This window comes from Cyprinodon tularosa, unplaced genomic scaffold (genome assembly GCF_016077235.1).
Source record: "Cyprinodon tularosa strain WSP-4 unplaced genomic scaffold, ASM1607723v1 ctg1076, whole genome shotgun sequence".
Taxonomy (NCBI): domain Eukaryota; kingdom Metazoa; phylum Chordata; class Actinopteri; order Cyprinodontiformes; family Cyprinodontidae; genus Cyprinodon; species Cyprinodon tularosa.
In genome coordinates, this window is record NW_024037867.1 from 51979 (window position 1) to 72720 (window position 20742).

The 20742-nt window shown below is 43.7% G+C and overlaps 3 long non-coding RNA genes across 3 annotated transcripts; 2 read left to right on the forward strand and 1 right to left on the reverse strand.

The window, feature by feature from the left end:
• Positions 1 to 506: 506 nt before the first annotated feature.
• LOC119786965 lies at positions 507 to 7985 on the reverse strand. Its single transcript, XR_005281261.1, has 3 exons — positions 7937 to 7985; positions 7754 to 7843; positions 507 to 562 (listed from the first exon to the last, which is right to left on the reverse strand). It is a non-coding gene; the product is annotated as an uncharacterized LOC119786965 (long non-coding RNA).
• Positions 7986 to 8048: 63 nt separating this feature from the next.
• LOC119786953 lies at positions 8049 to 8650 on the forward strand. The gene is made up of 3 exons (XR_005281258.1): positions 8049 to 8133; positions 8207 to 8495; positions 8566 to 8650. It is a non-coding gene; the product is annotated as an uncharacterized LOC119786953 (long non-coding RNA).
• Positions 8651 to 13001: 4351 nt separating this feature from the next.
• LOC119786958 lies at positions 13002 to 13248 on the forward strand. The gene is made up of 2 exons (XR_005281259.1): positions 13002 to 13086; positions 13160 to 13248. It is a non-coding gene; the product is annotated as an uncharacterized LOC119786958 (long non-coding RNA).
• The last annotated feature ends 7494 nt before the right edge of the window (positions 13249 to 20742 follow it).

Here is a 20742-nt window from a genome sequence, read left to right on the forward strand (position 1 = left end):
TTCAGTTAATTTATATAGTGCCAATTCACAACACATGTCATCTCAAGGCACTTTCCAGTTCAACCAGATCATCCAGTCAAATTGATTCAAAGTTTTCTCTCTAAAGAAAACCAGCTGATTGCATCGACGCATTGACTCTTCAGCAATCCCTCACACTAAGCATGCTTGTAGCGACAGTGGAGAGGAAAAACTCCCTTTGAACAGGAAGAAACCTCCAGCAGAACCAGGCTCAGTGTGAGCGGCCATCTGCTGAGGCCGACTGGGGTTCAAGGAGACAGAAGCAGACATAGAAAAAGAAGCATAGATACAAAAGGCAACTGTCAACCAGCTCCACAGGCGGCCCCGTCCAGGAAACACACAGCCAGGCAGACGAGCTCCGAGCCAGCTCCCATGTCAGAGGATGAAGAGAGCACATCCAGTTAGTCACAGTCAGAGAAACAGGACTACACTGGAAAACAGGCCAAGCTCCAACATCTAGAAACAAAGGTGTTGATGGCAGCAGCACAGCTGATATTTCTCTCCAGGATGGAGTCACAGCCAAACAGGAACAGACCAGATGAAGCTACTATGAGAAAAAGCAGAGAGAGCAGAACGTTAGAGATTGAACTAACAGATTCTGCAGAGTGGGAGAATAGAGATAGAATGAAGCAGAATGATGAAAAAGGGGTCCCTATGTCCTCCAGCAGTCTAAGCCTATAGCAGCAGAACTATAGAGATAGATCAGGATAACCTGAGCCACTCTAACTAGAAGCTTTATCAAAAAGGAAAGTTTTAAGCCTAGCCTTAAAAGTAGACAGGGTGTCTGCCTCACAGACTAAAACTGGTAGTTGGTTCCACAGGAGAGGAGCCTGATAACTAAAAGATCTGCCTCCCATTCTACTTTAGAAATTCTAGGAACCACTAGTAAACCTGCAGATTGAGAGCGAAGTGCTCTGTTAGGAACATAAGGAACAATCAGATCTCTGATATCAGATGGAGCTTGGCCATTTAAGGCTTTATATGTGAGAAGGAGGATTTTAAATTCTAAAAAGGTGTTTGTTCTTTTTGTTTTTACAGTCGTGGTATAATATTGCTCAAAGTGGGGTTCTATGTCAGCTAAAGCCATATTTTAGAGTCTCTATTCTCCAGTTAACAATTAATCAATTACTAAATTGACAATTATTTCAATAATTGAATGATCAAGATTAGTCTGATTAATTGATTCAGCACTAATCATGATAACATAAATATTTAAGAAAAACTGCTTACAATGTTTATACAGTGTTTGTAGTTTAACTAATAAACATTTTTTTTAGATTGAAAAAACCCTGCCGACCTCTTCTGTGGCTGGTAAGAAAATAGTTTTTGTGAATCATTTTAGGACTGTAACAAAATACATACATGGACCTGTAAATAATAAATTTTTTCTGGGTTGATGGTGAAACCTGCACTATTATTTTTCTTGTTTCTTACAGGCTAACCTCACATTACTGTGTGCTGTGGTTGTGACTGGTAAGAAATATATATATATATATATATTTTTTTTTTTTTTTTTTGGGTGATGTACCAAATACCTGGATGCCTGCACACAACTACCATCTGTATATCTATACTACATTCATAATATAAAGTGTTGATTAAATTGCTGAATTAAAAGCCATTATTTTTCTCATTTCAACAAAACAAACACAGACCGGCAAATGTTGAATTTCTGCACAACAGATCATATTTATCATTAATATCAGCGTTAAGTCATTTTTAAAAATCCAACATTTTATTTTATAACTTTGAAAAAAAAAAAATTTTTTTTCTTAGATGCATGCATTTTGTTATATAGATGGGGATATCCATGACCCACAGCATCAGGATTCCAAGCCCTGTGTCCTAGCAAATAGACTGCCACTCCCCCCAGAGATAGCTCAGGATAACCTGAGCCCTTTTAACTATAGTTAGTTTTACACCTACCTTTAACAGTAGACAGGGTGTCTGCCTCACGGACTAAAACTGGTAGTTGGTTCCACAGGAGAGGAGCCTGATAACTAAAAGTGTCATGATTGGCTTAAGAGACTTAACCCACATGCAGAACACCACTGGAAGCAGAGTACAAGTTTAACAGAGTTTATTGAAAGGTTTCACAGAGAAAAAAAGAACTGGTTCTGGCACAGGTCCGGGGATGGAATCACTGATGTCTGCAGAGATGGATAGTTTGATTAGCCAGGCAGTCAGATGGTTTGTCGAGTGAGTTAATTCTGAATCACTGCATGAAAAGTGAGATTTTCGTCCCCGTAAACGCCCGTAAACTCCCGCAGATCTGCCTGATTTTCGTCAGTTTCCGACAATTTGCAACCCGCGCTTGTCCGCGTTTGTCGTGCCACAAATTGTCGGAAACGTACCATGACGTATGTGGAGAGCGATCAGCTGTACTAATGGCCCTAATTAGCATATGAATGCAGCAAACCCGCGCGGCTGGCCAGGTCTGGCTTGAATAACCTTCTCAGTATTGGCTGAAACCACTATTCTCAAACAAATGAAATCGCTCGTGATTGGCAGCAAAACCACACGTGGCCACGCCAGGCTTTAATTTTCTTACTGAGTATTGGACGGAACCTCTTCTTTTTAAACAAGTAAAGTCGCTCGTGATTGGTTGGCATATATATATATTTACATATATATATTTATTCATATATATATATATATATATTTATTCATTCATATATTTATTCATTCATATATTTATTCATTCATATGCTGTGTATTTATGTTATCCTACACTACTACACAATTATTATGCTACCATCAAGGACATGAATGAATTTATACAGGAAATGAAGATTTGCCAGGAAGCTGTTTATGCAAAGAAAGAGCTTTATTAAAACAAACACAACTATATACAACGCGTATCCAAACACATGCGTATCTAAAAATTACAACTCCGTGAACGGTCCGTTTGCTTCCTCGGGGTTGGAGGTAACAGGCAGCATTCCCTCCGAGGCAGGTCCGATGTGCAGACGCCTACTGTGCGTGGCCCTGTACTTCGGCATCGCTTCTAACCGGGACTGCAGCTTAACACAGAGTTCAGTGAGATCCGGCCTACGAAATGGCGGCGACCGTACAATCCATCCAGAGACACCGCCGACGACGCCATCTTCTTCGTCGGACATGAGGTCGACGGTGGCGGACTTCCAGAGTTCCACTTCCTCATCTGCCAGCACACTCTGCCTCGCCTTCAGCAGCTGAAAAAAAAAACAATGAATCAGCGCACTGCATATGGACACAACACATCTATCAATGCACCTGAAAAATAGTCACCAAATAAAGTCTTACCCTCTTTCTTCTGGCCCGACTCCGAGCAGATTGCCTGGCAGCCTCCGTACGCAGCGTGTTGGCTAGCAGCGTGTATCTGAAGCTCCTGCGTACCGTCTCATAATACGTCTTACAGGCAGCTGGCAAACAATTAAATGAGAGTGGTATGAATAAAAAAAAAAAAATCAAACGCAAGTCACAGTAACAAGGAAGGAGAAAACAATAAAACAAGTCACTTACACACAATGTCGTCTTTATCAACATTGTGCAAATCTGGACTTGCCGAGATGGCAAATAGGAGGTCACCGCCTCATTGTGAGGCGACTGTAGTCTGTGAAAAAAAAAAAAGTACAGCTATGGTCGGTATTTATCCGTATCCATGTCCTTTTACCGCAGAATGAAAGCATATTCTTTAAACCTTACCCCTGCTCCGGTTCATAGCGCCTGCAATTAGTCTGCGAGTTGTTAAGACGGCATACTGCTTCCTGTGAATCACAAAAAATACACTTTAATAAAGCTTTAGGCTAGGCTGCTTTTAGCTTACCTAGCTAGGCTAGGTTGTCTTTAGCTTGCCTAGCTAAGCTAGGCTGCTTTTAGCATAGCTACCAGTAATCGAACATATATTTACCGCTAGCGTGGCGTTGTGCACCCGTCTTCTCTTCCTCGAGTTCGTATATCCCGCAAAGTTGCTCGACTGCAGAGCCGCCATCTTGTCCTCTATGGACTGCAACCTGGAGTGCATCGAATTCTCCAGCTGAGTGAGGCGCTCATTCATGTCGGCAGTATGGGTAAGCTGACGAGACAGTCCGCTGATAGCAATCAGCAGTTTCTTCTCGTCAGTCTGCAGGCTGGCCGAAAGTTGTGGACTAAGAGCAGTTGGAGGCGAGTTGAACGCGAGACGTCGTGCAGCCATTGTTCACGTAACAACAAAATACAAACACGGTAACTGGAGATGAAGTTCTTCTGAGTATAGTAACACAAACATGTCTGCTAATATGCTGGTCTCGCAAGTAGTCGTAGTGCACAAAAGCTCACACGTGATTGGACGATGGGGCCGAAGGCTCATCAGGCTCCTCCAATCACATACGACGTCATTGTTATACGGAAGGACTCGCGAGAAGAGCTTGCGTCGCTCCATTCTGGAAGGTGGCGGTAATGCACCTATAAATTGTTTGCAATTGCAATTGTTTGTCTCCATAAGATTGAATTTGAGCAGGTGGACATTAGAGATAATAAATGCACCAACAAGTTTTTGAATCAATATTCTATAAATAATATGTACCCAGGAAGAACAAAAAGCACAGCTCTCTTACAAAATTTTAAGCAATCTATGATAGTCAAAATTAGGACAAATTATTTGAAATTCCCAATTCCTCCTAAATATAAAGAATTACAATTTAAAATAATAAATAACATATATCCTTCAAATGAGTTTTTAAGAGAGAGATTTAAGTTTAATGTTGAGAATTGTGGCTTTTGTACAACTCAATTGGAAACAACTAAACATCTTTTTTATGAATGTAAAGAAGTATTAAACTTATGGGATCACCTTCGAACCTTTCTGTCTTCTAAAACAATAAATTTAGATTTTATTTCCTGGCAAAACATTCAATTCGGTTTATCCATTAAAGAAAAAAAAATTGGAATTTTTAATCAATATTCTAATAATTGTAACAAAGTATTATATCCATAAATGTCGCTATGCAAAATGCTCCCTCTCAATCTCTGCTCTCAAAAATGAACTTTCCCTTTTCAAAAGATGTCTGAGAAAGATGCAGAATTTAAATGCAATTAAATTGTTTGAGTTAATTGAAGAATTTCAGTTGGTAGTCCCCACTGATTAATTTACTTTAAATACTATTATTATTTTATTTATTTTTATTTATTTTATTTTATACTTTGTTCCAGCCTGTGCATTTAATTTTATTTTTCAAAAGCAGGAGTTGTGATATTTCTTCTTGTATTGAAATATTTGTTATTGACTTATTTGAGATTGTTATTGTTTTCTTATATATTCAATAACAAAAAAAAAAGTGGAAATCTAAAAAAAAAAAAATTAACCATTACAGCCAACTGATTCTGATTAAAACTAATTTTTGAAGTAAATTATTTTGTGTATTTTTTTTACATAACATTTGCATACACAGTAATCTAGCGTACTTCAATTAAATAAATCAATTCAAGCTAAAATGTAAGAGTCTATAATTAGGCTATACTGAGCCTGATCTATTTCTACCATCTATTTGGGGGATATTTATTGCCACACTTTGGGCCACTTAATACCAATTTAGCATGCTGACCTATGTCCTTATGACCACAGTGTACCAATCTTCTGATGGCTACTTCCAACAGGATAATGCGCCATGTTATAAAGTGAATCATCTCAGAATCATTTCTTGAAACTTTTCCACTTAAGTAATTGTGAATTGAGCATATTGACAGACAACATTTTATTTTTTCTCTTAAATGCAAATTTCTTTAAAAATAATTACTGCTCTAAATGTATTGCTCTGTCAGCTAAAGATCTGTTTTGGTCTCTATACTTTAATTAAATAAATCAATTCAAGCTAAAATGTAAGAGGCTATACTGAGCCTGATCTCTTTGTATCAGAGATTTTCTTACCCAGAAAGATGTCACTTGGGGTAAAACCCCCCCTGCAACCCTGGTTTGCATTTGTATAGCTCACAGCATGTTCATTTACATGTTAAAGCCTCCCCTAGAATTCCATGGGGGGGAGGCATGGGGGGAACACTGCCTAACAAATTCCACATCAATTTCTGACAATTTACGGGAGTTTTCGGCGAAGCCTGCAAATTGCCGTAAACTGCCGCTAACCTGAAGTTCCACGACAATCTACAGTGCCGTATATTGACGAAAATCCCACTTTTCATGCAGTGGAATATACCTTGAAGAGGTTCTGACAGATCTTTTGTGAGGGAGGGAACCGGTTGGGTCCAGAGACTGTAGGTTCAGCAGAGAGCTCAGCAGCAGCAGCGTCTAGCTTCTGGCTTGTGAGTTTCAAACCTTGACTTGAGTTTCTAGCTCTCCCTTGAGAGCAGTTGGTGAAGTCCAGACTGAAATCTTCAGGTTTGGCTTCCTAGAGCAGGCAGGCAGGTTTACAGGCAAAGCTCATCCCGAGCTTCAGACTTCAGTGGGGCTTTCTGTGAGCAAGAAGACAGAGGCAGGTTAGAATCAAGTTTCTCTCTAGAGGCAACTAAGATTCTTAAGATTAACAGAGGCTCAGGTTCGCTAACCAAACTTGGTCAACACTGCGGCGTTGAAGGAAGGTCTGACTGCTGCTTATGAAGGAGGTCTCATGATGGGCTGATGATCCTCAGGTGTGCTGAGGGCTCCAGCCCAGGAGACCCACAGCGCTCTCTGCTGGAGAAAGGTGATAGATCTCCAGATCCCAACAAAAAGATCTGCCTCCCTGCAGATTGAGAGCGAAGTGCTCTGTTAGGAACATAAGGAACAATCAGATCTCTGATATCAGATGGAGCTTGGCCATTTAAGGCTTTATATGTGAGAAGGAGGATTTTAAATTCTATTCTGGATTTAACAGGAAACCAATGAAGAGAAGCCAGGATAGGAGAGATATGATCTCTCTTTTTAATTTTCATCAGAACTCTGGCTGCAGTATTTTGGATCAGCTGAAGGCTTTTCACTACAGTTTGTGAATATTTTACTTTATTATCTGAAATCAGTTTAATCCCATCCAAATTAAGTGACTGACTAATCAGCTTCTTTTTCAAAGACTCTGGTCCAAAGACTATAACTTCTGTTTTTTCTGCATTCAGAAGGAGAAAGTTAAGAGTCATCCAGGTTTTTATGTCTTCAGACATGCCTGTAATCTATGTAATGGGTTAGCTTAATCTGGATTATAGACAGATATAGCTGGGTATCATCAGTATAACAGTGGAAATCCCATGCTGACTAATAATTCTACGGATTGGAAGCATATATAAAGTAAAGAGAATTGATCCTAGCACTGATCCCTGTGGTACTCTACAGGTAACCTTTGAGCATGAGGAAGATTTGTCATTAAAGTGAACAAACTGAATTTGATCAGATAGATCAGATTTAAACCAGTCTAGTGCTGTTCCTTTAATTCCAACAAAATATTCAAGTCTTTCTAAAAGAATATTATGGTCAACTGGATCAAATGCAGCACTGAGATCCAACAGGACGAGCACAGATACAAGTCCATTATCTGAAGAAAGAAGGATTGGATATAGGTCTATAATTGACCAAGTCATCTGGGTCAAGAGACGGTTTCTTAAGCAGAGGTTTAATTCCAGCAACCTTAAAAGCTTTAGGTACATATCCCTGTAACAGAGATAGATTAATCACATCTAAAATGGAGGAGGAGATCAAAGGGAATACCTCCTTAAATAACCTGGTTGGAACTGGATCTAACATACTGTTGGGCCCTCAGGATTGTGTGCTGAGCTGTGTTAGGGTTTCTCTTACCTTTCCTCCTCAGAGTCTCCAGCCCAGAAGAGCCTCCAGCTGGTTCCAATTGGACGCAATCAGGGAGCAGTATTTAGAGGAGTGGATTTCCTGGGACGGACGCCAGTCGGTTAATTTCCACGCAGTGGTAACTTACCAGCTAGCTCGTCTTAAAGTGAACTCTGTGTCTTGGCTCAAGCTCACCTCCTTGTCTTCCTTGTTCCCTAGAAGCCTTGCAGTTCCAAGCCGGCTCTCTTCTCAGTCCTCCTGGATCCGTCCTCCGCTGCTCACCTGCCTGTCCACCCTCTGGAGCTCTCAAGCCGAAACCCGACACTCAGCCAAACTCAATCTCTGTGGGCTCATCCAATCTCCCCTCCATCTGCTCCGCTCTCCATCGACCTGTAAGGAGTTTGCATCTTTTCTAGTTAACTCAGTTCCCTAGCCCGAATCTAACTGATCTCTCTCTCTGTGCAGTTCCTGATTAAGCTGCTGTTTCCTGAGAATCTTCGCCGATCCAAAAACTATCTCTCTGTCAAAACTTTTCAATAAACTATCTAAACCGCTTCCAGTTTCGTGTTGTGTCTGCGCCAGAGTCAACTCTAGAATCATGTCAGAACCGACTGGCCAGCAAGACTCTGCAGCACAACTACGAACCGCTCTATCTGAACAGGGAGTTCTCCTCGGCCGGCACGATTCGGCTATCTCTACTATTGCTCAGCAACAAACCTCACTCATGCAAACCCTTAGCCAACTGTCACTCCAAGTACAGGAATTAAGCTCTAAATTGCCGTCTCCTTCTCCTCCGAAACCGTACTTACCTGTTGGCTCTGCAGCTTCTTCCAGGTCTCCCATGCCTAGAGACGTTGTTTTGCCCACCCCGGAGCCATTCAGCGGCGACCTGAACAAGAGCAAAGGATTCCTGCTACTGTGCTCCCTAGTGTTCGGGCGGTCCCCGCAGTCATTTCCGGATGACGCCAACAAGATCTCCTACGTCATCGGCCTGCTCAGAGACAAGGCTTTAAGGTGGGCAGAAGCAATAATTGATGAATCTAACATTGATGAATACTCCTTCAGAGAATTTTTGGATTTATTCAAACAAACATTTTGCCTGCATGTTGGGGAGGAAGAAGCAGCCAAAAAATTATGGACTCTGAAACAGGGAAACAAGTCGGCTGCCGAATTGGCAATTGAGTTTCGCACTCTAGCCGCCGACTCAGGTTGGAACGAGACAGCCCTCAAGGGGGCGTTCCAACATTCCCTTAGTGAAAAGCTTAAGGATGAATTAGCCTGCCGAGAGGAACCAGAAACCTTAGACCAGTTAATTAATCTAGCCATCCGAATTGACAATAGGCTCAGAGAAAGGAACCGTCAGAGAAATATAGCTTCCCCGCACCAAGCTTTTGCTATGACTCCTAGCCCTCAGTCTCAGCCTCGGCCACCTTCTCCTGAAGCAATGCAGATTGGCAGAGCTCGGCTCTCACCTGAAGAACGCCAACGGCGGTTGTCTTCAGGGTGTTGTTTGTATTGTGGCCACTCTGGTCACTTTATTTCCACCTGTCCGGTTCGCCCAAAAGCCTTTGCCCGTCAGTAAATCTGGGGGTACTGGCGGGCAAAACCATGATTCAAGACAACCTCCGCTTAACTTTTCACTCATCCATCTGCCTAGACCATAAAAGCCTCCCCGTGCTCTCCCTAGTGGATTGCGGTTCTGAACAGAATCTCATCAGTCCTGATCTCGTTCACCAATATAAGATTCCAGTTCAAAGACTCCCAACTCCTATTTTTGTGTCAGCCTTAGATGGCAGCGCTCTCAAAACCATTACTCATCAGACTGTACCTCTTCAGTTTGTGTCCCTAGGCAACCATCACGAGCAGATTTCATTTTTGGTTTTTCCCACTAAGAATTCCCCAGTGGTTTTGGGCTACCCCTGGCTAATCAGACATAATCCCCAAATAAACTGGCCTCTATCCCGCATTGAGTCCTGGAGTCCTGAGTGCTCTAATAGCTGTCTCCGCTCAGCACTCCCTCCTCAGAGTTCTGTGTCCAATCCCCAGCAACCTCCAGCTGACCTCTCTAAAGTTCCACCAGATTATCATGATCTACAACGCGTCTTCAGTAAAGAATTAGCCCTCTCCTTGCCTCCTCATCGACCATATGATTGTGCCATCAATCTTCTTCCTGGCGCCCCTCTTCCCTCAGGCCGACTATACCACTTATCCAGACCTGAACGTCAGGCCATGGAGAACTATATTAACAGTTCTCTTGAAGCAGGTATCATCCGTCCCTCCTCATCTCCAGTTGGGGCTGGATTCTTCTTTGTTGAGAAAAAAAAAGATAAGACTCTCCGCCCCTGCATTGATTATCGGGAACTAAATCAGATCACCATCAAAAACAAATACTCTCTTCCTCTCATATCCGCCGCCTTTGAACCCGTAAGCCAAGCCACCATTTTCACTAAACTCGACCTCCGAAATGCCTACCACCTGGTCCGTATTCGGGAGGGGGACGAGTGGAAAACCGCTTTCAAGACTCACATCGGTCATTTTGAATATCTGGTCATGCCTTTTGGTCTTTCTAATGCCCCAGCAGTTTTTCAGGCCCTCGTAAACGATGTCCTGAGGGACTTTCTAAACATCTTCGTTTTTGTCTACATAGACGACATCCTGATCTTTTCCAGAGATTTGGAGGAACACAAGACCCACGTCAGACAGGTTCTCCACCGTTTGCTAGAGAATCGCCTGTATGTTAAGGCCGAAAAGTGTGAATTTCATGTTCCTTCAATCTCTTTTCTTGGTTTTGTTTTTGAGGGTGGACAGGTGAAGACGGATCCAGCCAAGATCAAGGCAGTGTTGGACTGGCCAACCCCTGAAACCAGAAAGCAGCTTCAGCAGTTTCTTGGATTTGCCAACTTCTACAGGAGGTTCATACGAAACTTCAGCGTCATCGCCGCTCCCCTCTCCGCCCTAACCTCCACCAAGAGACCCTTCATCTGGACCCTTGAAGCTGAAAAAGCCTTCTCTGAGCTCAAGACCCAATTCTCTAAGGCACCCATTCTTATTCATCCTGATCCCTCGGCTCAATTCATCATGGAGGTAGATGCATCAGATACTGGTGTTGGGGCTGTACTCTCCCAGCGGTCCCCAGCAGATGGTAAGCTCCATCCATGCGCCTTCTTTTCTAAAAGATTCTCTCCCTCTGAAAGAAATTATAACATTGGAGACAGAGAGCTCCTAGCCATCAAACTCTCTCTTGAAGAGTGGAGACACTGGCTAGAAGGCTCAGAACTCCCAGTGGTCGTTTGGACTGACCATAAGAATTTGTCCTACCTCCAGAACGCTAAGAGGCTTAACTCCCGGCAGTCCCGCTGGACTTTGTTCTTTTCTAGATTCAACCTAAATATCTCCTATCGTCCTGGGTCACGTAATATTAAGCCTGATGCCCTGTCCAGACAGTTTGCCTCAGATGATTTCTCTAAAACCCCTGAACCGATCCTTCCACCATCCTGCGTGGTAGGGGGGCTATCCTGGAATCTGGAGAGGGCCATTGAAGCAGCCTTGAAGGCCGAGCCCGATCCTGGGGGGGGACCTCCAAACCGCCTCTATGTTCCGGCCAGAACCCGTTCTCAGGCCATCCAATGGGCTCATTCTTCTAAGTTCTCCTGTCACCCAGGGGCTAGCCGTACCATTGGTTTGCTCCGCCGCTATTTCTGGTGGCCTTCCCTCAACAAGGATGTGTTAGAGTTTGTCTCTGCCTGTTCCACATGTGCACGTGGAAAAAATCTTCACCGCCCTCCAGCTGGTCTCCTGCAGCCCCTCTCAGTCCCTAGTCGGCCCTGGTCACATATAGCACTAGATTTTGTCACTGGTCTTCCTATCTCTAAAAATAAGACAGTCATCCTGACAGTCATAGACAGATTTTCCAAAGCCTGCCACCTAATTCCTCTTAACAAGCTTCCTTCTGCTGCTGAAACCGCTCGCCTCCTATTTTCTCATGTATTTAAACTTCACGGCATCCCCTCAGAGATTCTATCAGACCGAGGTCCTCAATTTATTTCTCGTGTCTGGAGGGACTTTTGCTCTATCCTGGGGGCCAAATCTCGTCTCTCGTCAGGGTTTCATCCCCAAACCAATGGCCAATGTGAAAGGCTGAACCAAGAACTAGAAAACGCACTACGTTGCGTTTGCGCCAACGACCCCTCCTCCTGGAGCACACATTTGCTTTGGGTTGAATATGCCCACAACAGTCACATCTCCGCTGCCTCTGGGTTGTCTCCGTTTGAAGCTTCTCTTGGCTATCAGCCATCCCTCATCCCCTCTTCTTTTCCAGACACTGTCATCCCCTCTGTAAGGGGCCACATGGAGGCCTGTCGCCGCATCTGGGACCAGACCAGAGCAGCCCTCAACCGCACGGCTGCCCAGAACAAGAAGTTTGCAGACCGCAGACGCGTCCCTGCCCCAGTTTATTCTCCTGGACAAAAGGTCTGGCTTTTATCTAAGAACTTTCCTCTTAAGGGGTGCTCCCGAAAATTGTCTCCCAGGTTTCTGGGCCCTTTCTCAGTCCAAGCCGTCATCAGTCCTACCACTGTCCGCCTGAAGCTCCCTTCTCACCTTCGCGTCCATCCCGTCTTTCATGTCTCCCAAATCAAGCCAGTATCTTCCAGCCCTCTGTGCCCTCCATCCAGGCCCCCTCCACCCGCCCGGATCGTTGACGGCCACCCTGCCTTCACTGTGCGTCGCATTGTGGATGTCCGTCCCCGAGGTCGGGGTTGCCAATATCTGGTTGATTGGGAGGGTTATGGTCCGGAGCAGCGGTCCTGGGTTCCGCGCTCCTTCATTCTGGATCCCGCGCTCATCTCTGACTTTGAGCGCCGTTCAGCGTCTTCTTCTGCTCGTCCGCCAGGTGGCGTCCCTTGAGGGTGGGGTACTGTTGGGCCCTCAGGATTGTGTGCTGAGCTGTGTTAGGGTTTCTCTTACCTTTCCTCCTCAGAGTCTCCAGCCCAGAAGAGCCTCCAGCTGGTTCCAATTGGACGCAATCAGGGAGCAGTATTTAGAGGAGTGGATTTCCTGGGACGGACGCCAGTCGGTTAATTTCCACGCAGTGGTAACTTACCAGCTAGCTCGTCTTAAAGTGAACTCTGTGTCTTGGCTCAAGCTCACCTCCTTGTCTTCCTTGTTCCCTAGAAGCCTTGCAGTTCCAAGCCGGCTCTCTTCTCAGTCCTCCTGGATCCGTCCTCCGCTGCTCACCTGCCTGTCCACCCTCTGGAGCTCTCAAGCCGAAACCCGACACTCAGCCAAACTCAATCTCTGTGGGCTCATCCAATCTCCCCTCCATCTGCTCCGCTCTCCATCGACCTGTAAGGAGTTTGCATCTTTTCTAGTTAACTCAGTTCCCTAGCCCGAATCTAACTGATCTCTCTCTCTGTGCAGTTCCTGATTAAGCTGCTGTTTCCTGAGAATCTTCGCCGATCCAAAAACTATCTCTCTGTCAAAACTTTTCAATAAACTATCTAAACCGCTTCCAGTTTCGTGTTGTGTCTGCGCCAGAGTCAACTCTAGAATCATGTCACATACAAGTTGAAGGCTTAGATGAAGACAACAATTTTGCTAACTCTGAAAGTTCAATTGGATCAAAGCAGTCTAAACTTGGTTCAGATTCCATGACTACCTCAGGTACAATCGCGGATAGAGGAGTGCTAATTATCTTATTTTTAATAAGATCAATCCCATTTATAAAGAATCCCATAAAATCATTACTTCTAAGAGTAGGTTGAATGGACGGTTTAACTAAGCTATGGCTCTGGGTGAGTTTGGCAACTGGATTAAAAACAAATATAGGATTATTCTTATTCTCCTCTATTAATGAGGTGAAGCATGCTGCTCTTGCTTTACAAAGGGTCCCAGCTATCTATTTTTAACGGTTTTCATTTTCAAAGAAGTTGGGTTGTCTAAGGCAATACGCAGAGAACTAGCAACCCCATCAACAAAATCATCAACCTGTGAAGGGGAATAAGCTAAGCTTTTGCACTCAACGAAAAAGAGGAGAAAGTATTCTTTAAAATCTATAACTGCACTCCCTGATAATGATCTACTAAAATTGAACCTTCTTTTGGGGGAGGAGAACTCTGTTAAAGTAATCCTGAAGGTTATTAGAAAGTGGTCAGAGAGGACAGGGTTGTGAGGAAATACTTTATTTCTTCACATTCTATGCCGTATGTCAGCACAAGATCCAAAGTATGAAGATGAGAATGTGTGGGACTATTCACATTTTGAACAAAGCCAATAGTGTCTAAGATAGCATTAAAGGCTGCTCTTAAGCTATCGCCTTCAATGTCAGCATGGATGTTAAAATCTCCCACTATGATGACCCTGTCAGTATTTAATACCAAATCAGAAAGGAACTCTGAAAACTCATCTAAAAATTCAGAGTAAGGACCTGGTGGACGATACAAAGTTACAAAAAGAAGAGGTTTTCTTGCCTTGAAATTTGGATCAGGGAAATTAAGGGTTAAATGTTCAAAAGAGTTGTAGGTATTAACTGTTTTGGGAGTAATCAGTAAGTCAGACTGGAAGATTGTTGCTACTCCTCCTCCTCATCCAAAACTTCTGGGTATGTGAAAAATTAAATAGCTTGAAGGAGTTGCCTCATTTATGCTCACATAATCCTCTTGCTGCAGCCAGGTTTCTGTAAGGCAACATAAGTCAATGTGATTATCACAAATCAAGTCATTAACTAGTAGACTTAGAGGAAAGATATATTATGTTAAACAGACCACATTTAATAGCTTTAACTTTTTTCCCAATTGGAGTTACATTAATTTTAATTCGATCATCATGATTTACTCCTTTGGGAATATTTGCTAATTTATTAGATTTTGGTCGTGGGCAAGACACTGTCTGGATGGAGTAAAGAGTGGGTAACTGTAGAGAAGCTGAAGAGAGGTATGTTAAACTACAACTCTGCTACCTGGTCTGCACCCTGGGGGGTCAGGGTTTTGGAGGACTAAAGAGCTGCATCATCCAAAGTGGGATGGATGCCGTCTCTCCGAATCAGACCAGGTTTTCCCCAAATGGATTGCCAATTATTAAAGTAGCCCACGTACATATCTGTCCACAGTGCACAGGCAATCATTTTGATAATTATGTTCATGCGTCCCCATCTCCCCATCAGACTGATCTCTCTGGGCTCCCTTGATTGGAACCATCACTAGTGTAGTGGGGGCTGTGGGGCGCATCCTGCGGGGCGCAGGGGCTGGTTAGAGGGTCCTAGGGTCCTGGGGGGATCTGGGGGGCGCTTAGATTGGGGTCTGACCCCGGGGTCTGTTACCCCCATTGGGGGTGTGACTGAATAGGCACCCCCTTCCGCTCTCGGGGAAGGGGGTGCCTATTGGAATCAGTGGGGTGCTGGCTCCCTGGGAGTGCAGTAAGCCCCCCAGTCCTTTGCTCCCCATCCCCAGATTCCTCCCTCTGCCTGCTCCATCACACTGCGACACATGTAGGTTCTTGGGGAGGGGGTCGTTACTGGAGGGCCCCACTTACTGATGACGTCCCTGACCCCGATTTTATTTTAAACACACATCTATGTAGGCCGTTATCTGCAGGGGTGGGGGGCAAGGGCATCGGGGGGTGGGGGGTGGGGAGGGTTATTTCATGGGTCTCACCTTAGTTGGCTCCCCCCACCCCCTCTCGCATTTGGGTGGCCTGTGCCTGTGTGGGAACGGTTGCCGGGGGCTGGCTTTTGCTGGGGGCTATCTGGTCTGGGTGCAGGGTGGGGGGCCAGGCCCGAAGCCGGAAAGAGATGGGTAAGTGTGACGGTGACGCCGCTCCCCTCCCCATCCCGATTTTAAGTTCACTTATTGGGTCATCCGATAATCCCGGGACCGACCAACTGTGGCGCCAGGTCCTTGGTCCTGGGATTATTGGATGTGAGTGTCATGTGTTTTTTATGCTCATCTTCATAGAGACTGTGTGTTGTGAGTGGGGGCACTAGGGTGGGAAGGCGTGATTGGCTCTTTGGCTCTTCACAACCACAATTGAGCATTTTTCAATGGATAAACTATACATGTGCAAGTGCACTCTCACAAACAATTACAAGTGCTTGGCTCCAGGTAATGCAATGACATTAAATAATACTACTTATACTTCAGCGATAGTATCTAGGTTTTAGTTTATCGTATGTCTTGTATCATGTCTGTTGGTTGTTCTGTTCTTTTTACATCTCTTTGAAGCTGATGAAGCAGACTGAAGATGTTTTATTGTTATCTCCCTTTTATCTCCTTTTTCTTTCATCTTTTCTTGTTATGATTCTGGCCTGTCTGCTCTGCTCTGCTCTCCCTGTGAGCAATCATCTCCAGCTGCTGCCTGCTGCACTGCAGTGCAATCAGCAGAATGTCTCTCACCTGTGTTCAAGCAGTTATAAGACAGCCTGTGGCAGGCAGACAGGGCCAGATAATTGCAAACCAACTAGCAAGCAGTATCCAGCACTTAAAGTTACCTGACCAAGTCTTTGCTTCACGGATTTTCCCTTTTTGCCTAGCCCTTTTTGGATTTCTCTGCCCTCTGGACAACGACCCTGTTTCTGCCTCTTGACTTCTGCCTCCTGCCAAGCTCCCTGTTCACTAAAGCCTGAGTCTGGCTTCCTGGACCTAATTCCTGCCTCTGTGCTCCAAGCCACCCAACTGTTGGCCACCCAACAACAGTTTTAAGGAGAAATCTGCTCTATTCATGCTGCTGAAGGGAGGACTCTTTTAAGAAATCCCTGACCCACGGTGGATGTGCTCCTGATGTCCTGAGTTTTTAATAAACTGTTTAAATCCTTATTCTGTGTTCTGGCTGAAACTTTGGGTCTTCTGACTGGATCATTACATTTCTCCCTTTTTTCTGTTTTTCCTTTCCTGTTCTACTTACATCGCAGTGTCCATATAGTCTGTAATACTCCCTGCATAAGTATAATAAAGCTATTTGTATGCATAAATCAAGTGGAACACTATGGTGATAACGGTACTGCTCCACTTGTGAAAGTCAAATCTGTTGGGCTCTTTCTGGCATCAAGACAATTATTCTTATTGCCACATTGCCAGACAGGACACTGTTTAAAAAAATGTTTTAATAGATCATTTATTAGTTAAGATATGGTCTGATTCTTTAATTTATAACACTGATCTTTAATAGGTCAGCTCTTTAAAAAAGTTGAAGTGATTGAAAATATTTACCTATTGCAATATTGTCATTTATTGTAAAGAGGAAATCGCTTGACAGGATCACAGATTCAAAGGCACAGATTGAAACACAAATCATTAACATTGTCTTTTTAAGGTGAGGCAGCATCTGAGGTAGTCATGGAATCTGAACCGGGTTTAGACTGCTTTGATCCAGTTGAACTTTCAGAGTTAGCAAAACTATTGTCTTCACCTAAGCCTTCAACTTGGATCTTAGATCCAGTTCCAACCAGGTTATTTAAGGAGGTATTCCCTTTGATCTCCTCCTCCATTTTAGATGTGATTAATCTATCTCTGTTACAGGGATATGTACCTAAAGCTTTTAAGGTTGCTGGAATTAAACCTTTGCCTAAGAAACGTCCCTTGACCCAGATGACTTGGTCAATTATAGACCTATATCCAATCTTCCTTTCTCATCTAAAATCCTTGAGAAAGTAGTTGCCAAACGCGTTTACGATCACTTACACCATAATTTACTTTTTGAAGAGTTTCAGTCTGTTTTTAGAGCTCATCATAGCACCGAAACAGCTCTGGTGAAAGTCACTAATGATATTCTCATGGCCTCAGATAACGGACTTGTATCTGTGCTCGTCCTGTTGGATCTCAGTGCTGCATTTGATCCAGTTGATCATAATACTCTTTTAGAAGGACATAAATATTTTGTAAGAATTAAAGAAACAGCTCTAGAATTATTTAAATCTTATCTATCTGATCGATTTCAGTTTGTTTAAGTTTATGATAAATCTTCCTCATGCTCAAAGGTTACCTGTGGAGTACCACAGGGATCAGTGCTAGGACCAATTCTCTTTACTTTATACATGCTCCCAATCGGTAGAATTATTAGACAGCATGGGAAATATTTTTCCCTGTTATACTAAGGATACCCAGTTGTATCTGTCTATAAAACAGATGAAGCTAACCCATTACATAGATTAAAGGCATGTCTTTTTTTATTTATTTATTTATTTATTTGAATAGGGACGATGCACATTAATGAACATCAGTATAAAAACAAATGTAAATATGCCGGATTATAGCTACAAAGCTAGTTTTCATCCGTAGACCCTATACATAAGAAAGAACATAATATACAATACAAGCATCAGAAGGAAATGTTAAGAGTTTAGTGGTTACATGACTGGTTTGTTTTCATCTGTAGTTTGAGTTGAGCTCTAAAGCTGATCAGTGTAGGGCTCTCCCGTATGTGCAGAGGAAGACTGTTCCAGATGTTAGTGGCTCTCACAGAGAGAGTGTTCTGACCAAAAGTTGTTCTTCTGTGAGGGACCTCACAGTCTCCTCTGGAGGAGGCCCTGCTTCTCAGGCCACTTGAAGTCTTGGGTTTGAACAGAGTAGATACAGGAGGTGGGGCTAGTCCATGTAGCGCTTTATAAATGAAGCATACATACTTAAAATTGATACAATTCTCAAAATTTAAAAGATTGTCTGAAGACATAAAAACCTGGATGACTCTTAACTTTCTGCTCCTGAATGCAGACAAAACAAAAGTTATAGTCTTTGGACCAGAGTCTCTGAAAAAGAAGCTGATTAGCCAGTCACTTCAGTTGGATGGGATTAAACTGATTTCAGATAATAAAGTATCTTGGTGTTATTTTTGATCAGGACCTGTCATTTAAATCCCATTTCAATGTGGAAAAACTCACACGAAGAGAAAAGAAAATTAGAAGAAATTGATTGATAAAATTACTTTGTCTTTGGCGCTCAGACCTCGGCAGGGAACATAGCGCTGAATTTTGATAGATATGCATGAACAGGAGCAAAGAACAGGGCTTTTTCCCGCTGGCCTGAAACTGGTGGTTGAGTGGAAATAGATTAAGTTGGTCATTCTGTAGACTGTGTCATAAGTGGTTTAGGCAATCTGACCCACATGCAGAGAACCACACAGAGACCAAGGGAAAAAGTTTAACAGGTTTATTGAATGTTAATGAAACACAGATATAGGAGCTGGAACTCAGTGGCTTGGTGAACCAGAACCGGAAAGTCTGAAAGAGAGGTCACAGTGATCAGTTCAGGGAGCGTAGGAAATTTGACTGAGGCTTGAATATAGCTGGAGAGAAACTCACGTTTGAGGGGGCTCTTGTTAATGCTTGAATCCAGTTGGTGTGGAATTAATCCAGGGGAGAGGGAACTCGTTGGAGAGCGGACAGGTAGACATACATTGGACCCAGAGGGGTAATGGAGTGGACTGTCACTTGGTTTTCCAATGAGGACTTGAACAGCTCATGTCGAGATTTACCCCTGCTCAGTGTGTACTCAGTAATCCTTCCAGGGGGAGAAGGTCCAGGTTATCCAGTTACACAGGAAAGGCTTCCTGCCGAAGAGCAAAGACAAAAGCAAGATTACACTCAGAGAAACAAAGCTTCGGTTAGACTCTGCTAATCTCAGCTAGGCTAGAGTACCCAAAACTGGCAAACACTCTGGCGTCGAGGTAGTGACAGCCCGCTGCTCAAATACTCCTCCGGTAATGATCCAACGAGCGGCAGGTGTGCAGGGAGGCCCAACGAGGAACAGGGCAACACCTGGTGGTGGAGAGAGAAAAAACAGAAAAAAAAAACAACCCACACAAACTGGATTCCTAACTGCTGGTTAGATAGACGGTCTGCTGAGCTTTATGGGGAGATCCAGTGGACTGCGTGAGCTGATACTAGAGCTTTACTCAGGGAGCTTGAAGATGGAAGTCCAGTTGGATAACACAGGTTGAAAGAACCTGTCCATGATGAGCAAGCATGGAGCGACAGTGGAGAGGAAAAACTCCCCATTGGGAAGAAACCTCTGGCAAAACCAGGCTCTAAATGGCGGTCTTCTGTCGGACCGGTTGAAATGAGACAGGGAACGCAGTAAGAGTCTGGGAGGAATGACGCCCTGAAGAATCTTTAGCTACGATGGTAGAGGATAGGCTGGCAGTGGGTTGAAATGGGGTCATCTGAATGAATTCACACAGCGCAACCACCACCTGCTCACCAGGAAGCAGACAAATTGGGGATCTGAGGCCTTTTAAGATGAACTTTGGATGCAGATTGGCTTTCGGGGAGGTCTGGTTCAAAGCTGATTTTCAGTGTTGCAGATGGATGTAGGAGAGCAATCAGTTTCTTCAGTTGAACTTCTGCCTAGGCTCCAGATCAAAGAGGTTTCTAGAATTTCCTTCTTTCATCTTTGGAATATTGCAAAAATGAGAAATTTCCTGTCCAGGGGTGATGCTGAGAAACTAGTCCATGCATTTGTTACTTCAAGGCTGGACTATTGTAATTCTTTACTATCAGGAAGTCCACAAACTGTAGTTAAAAGCCTTCAGCTGATCCAAAATGCTGCAGTCAGAGTTCTGATGAAAATGAAAAAGAGAGATCATATCTCTCCTATCCTGGCTTCTCTTCATTGGCTTCCTGTTAAATCCGGAATATAATTTAAAATCCTCCTTCTCACATATAAAGCCTAAAATGGCCAAGCTCCATCTTATATCAGAGATCTGATTGTTCCTTATGTTCCTAACAGAGCACTTCGCTCTCAATCTGCAGGTTTACTAGTGGTTCCTAGAATTTCTAAAAGTAGAATGGGAGGCAGATCTTTTAGTTATCAGGCTCCTCTCCTGTGGAACCAACTACCAGTTTTAGTCCGTGAGGCAGACACCCTGTCTAAGGTAGGCGTAAAACTAACTATACTTAGAGGGGCTCTGGTTATCCTGAGCTATCTCTGGGGGAGTGGCAGTCTATTTGCTAGGACACAGGGCTTGGAATCCTGATGCTGTGGGTCAAAACCCACTCCACAGATTGACACTGCCTC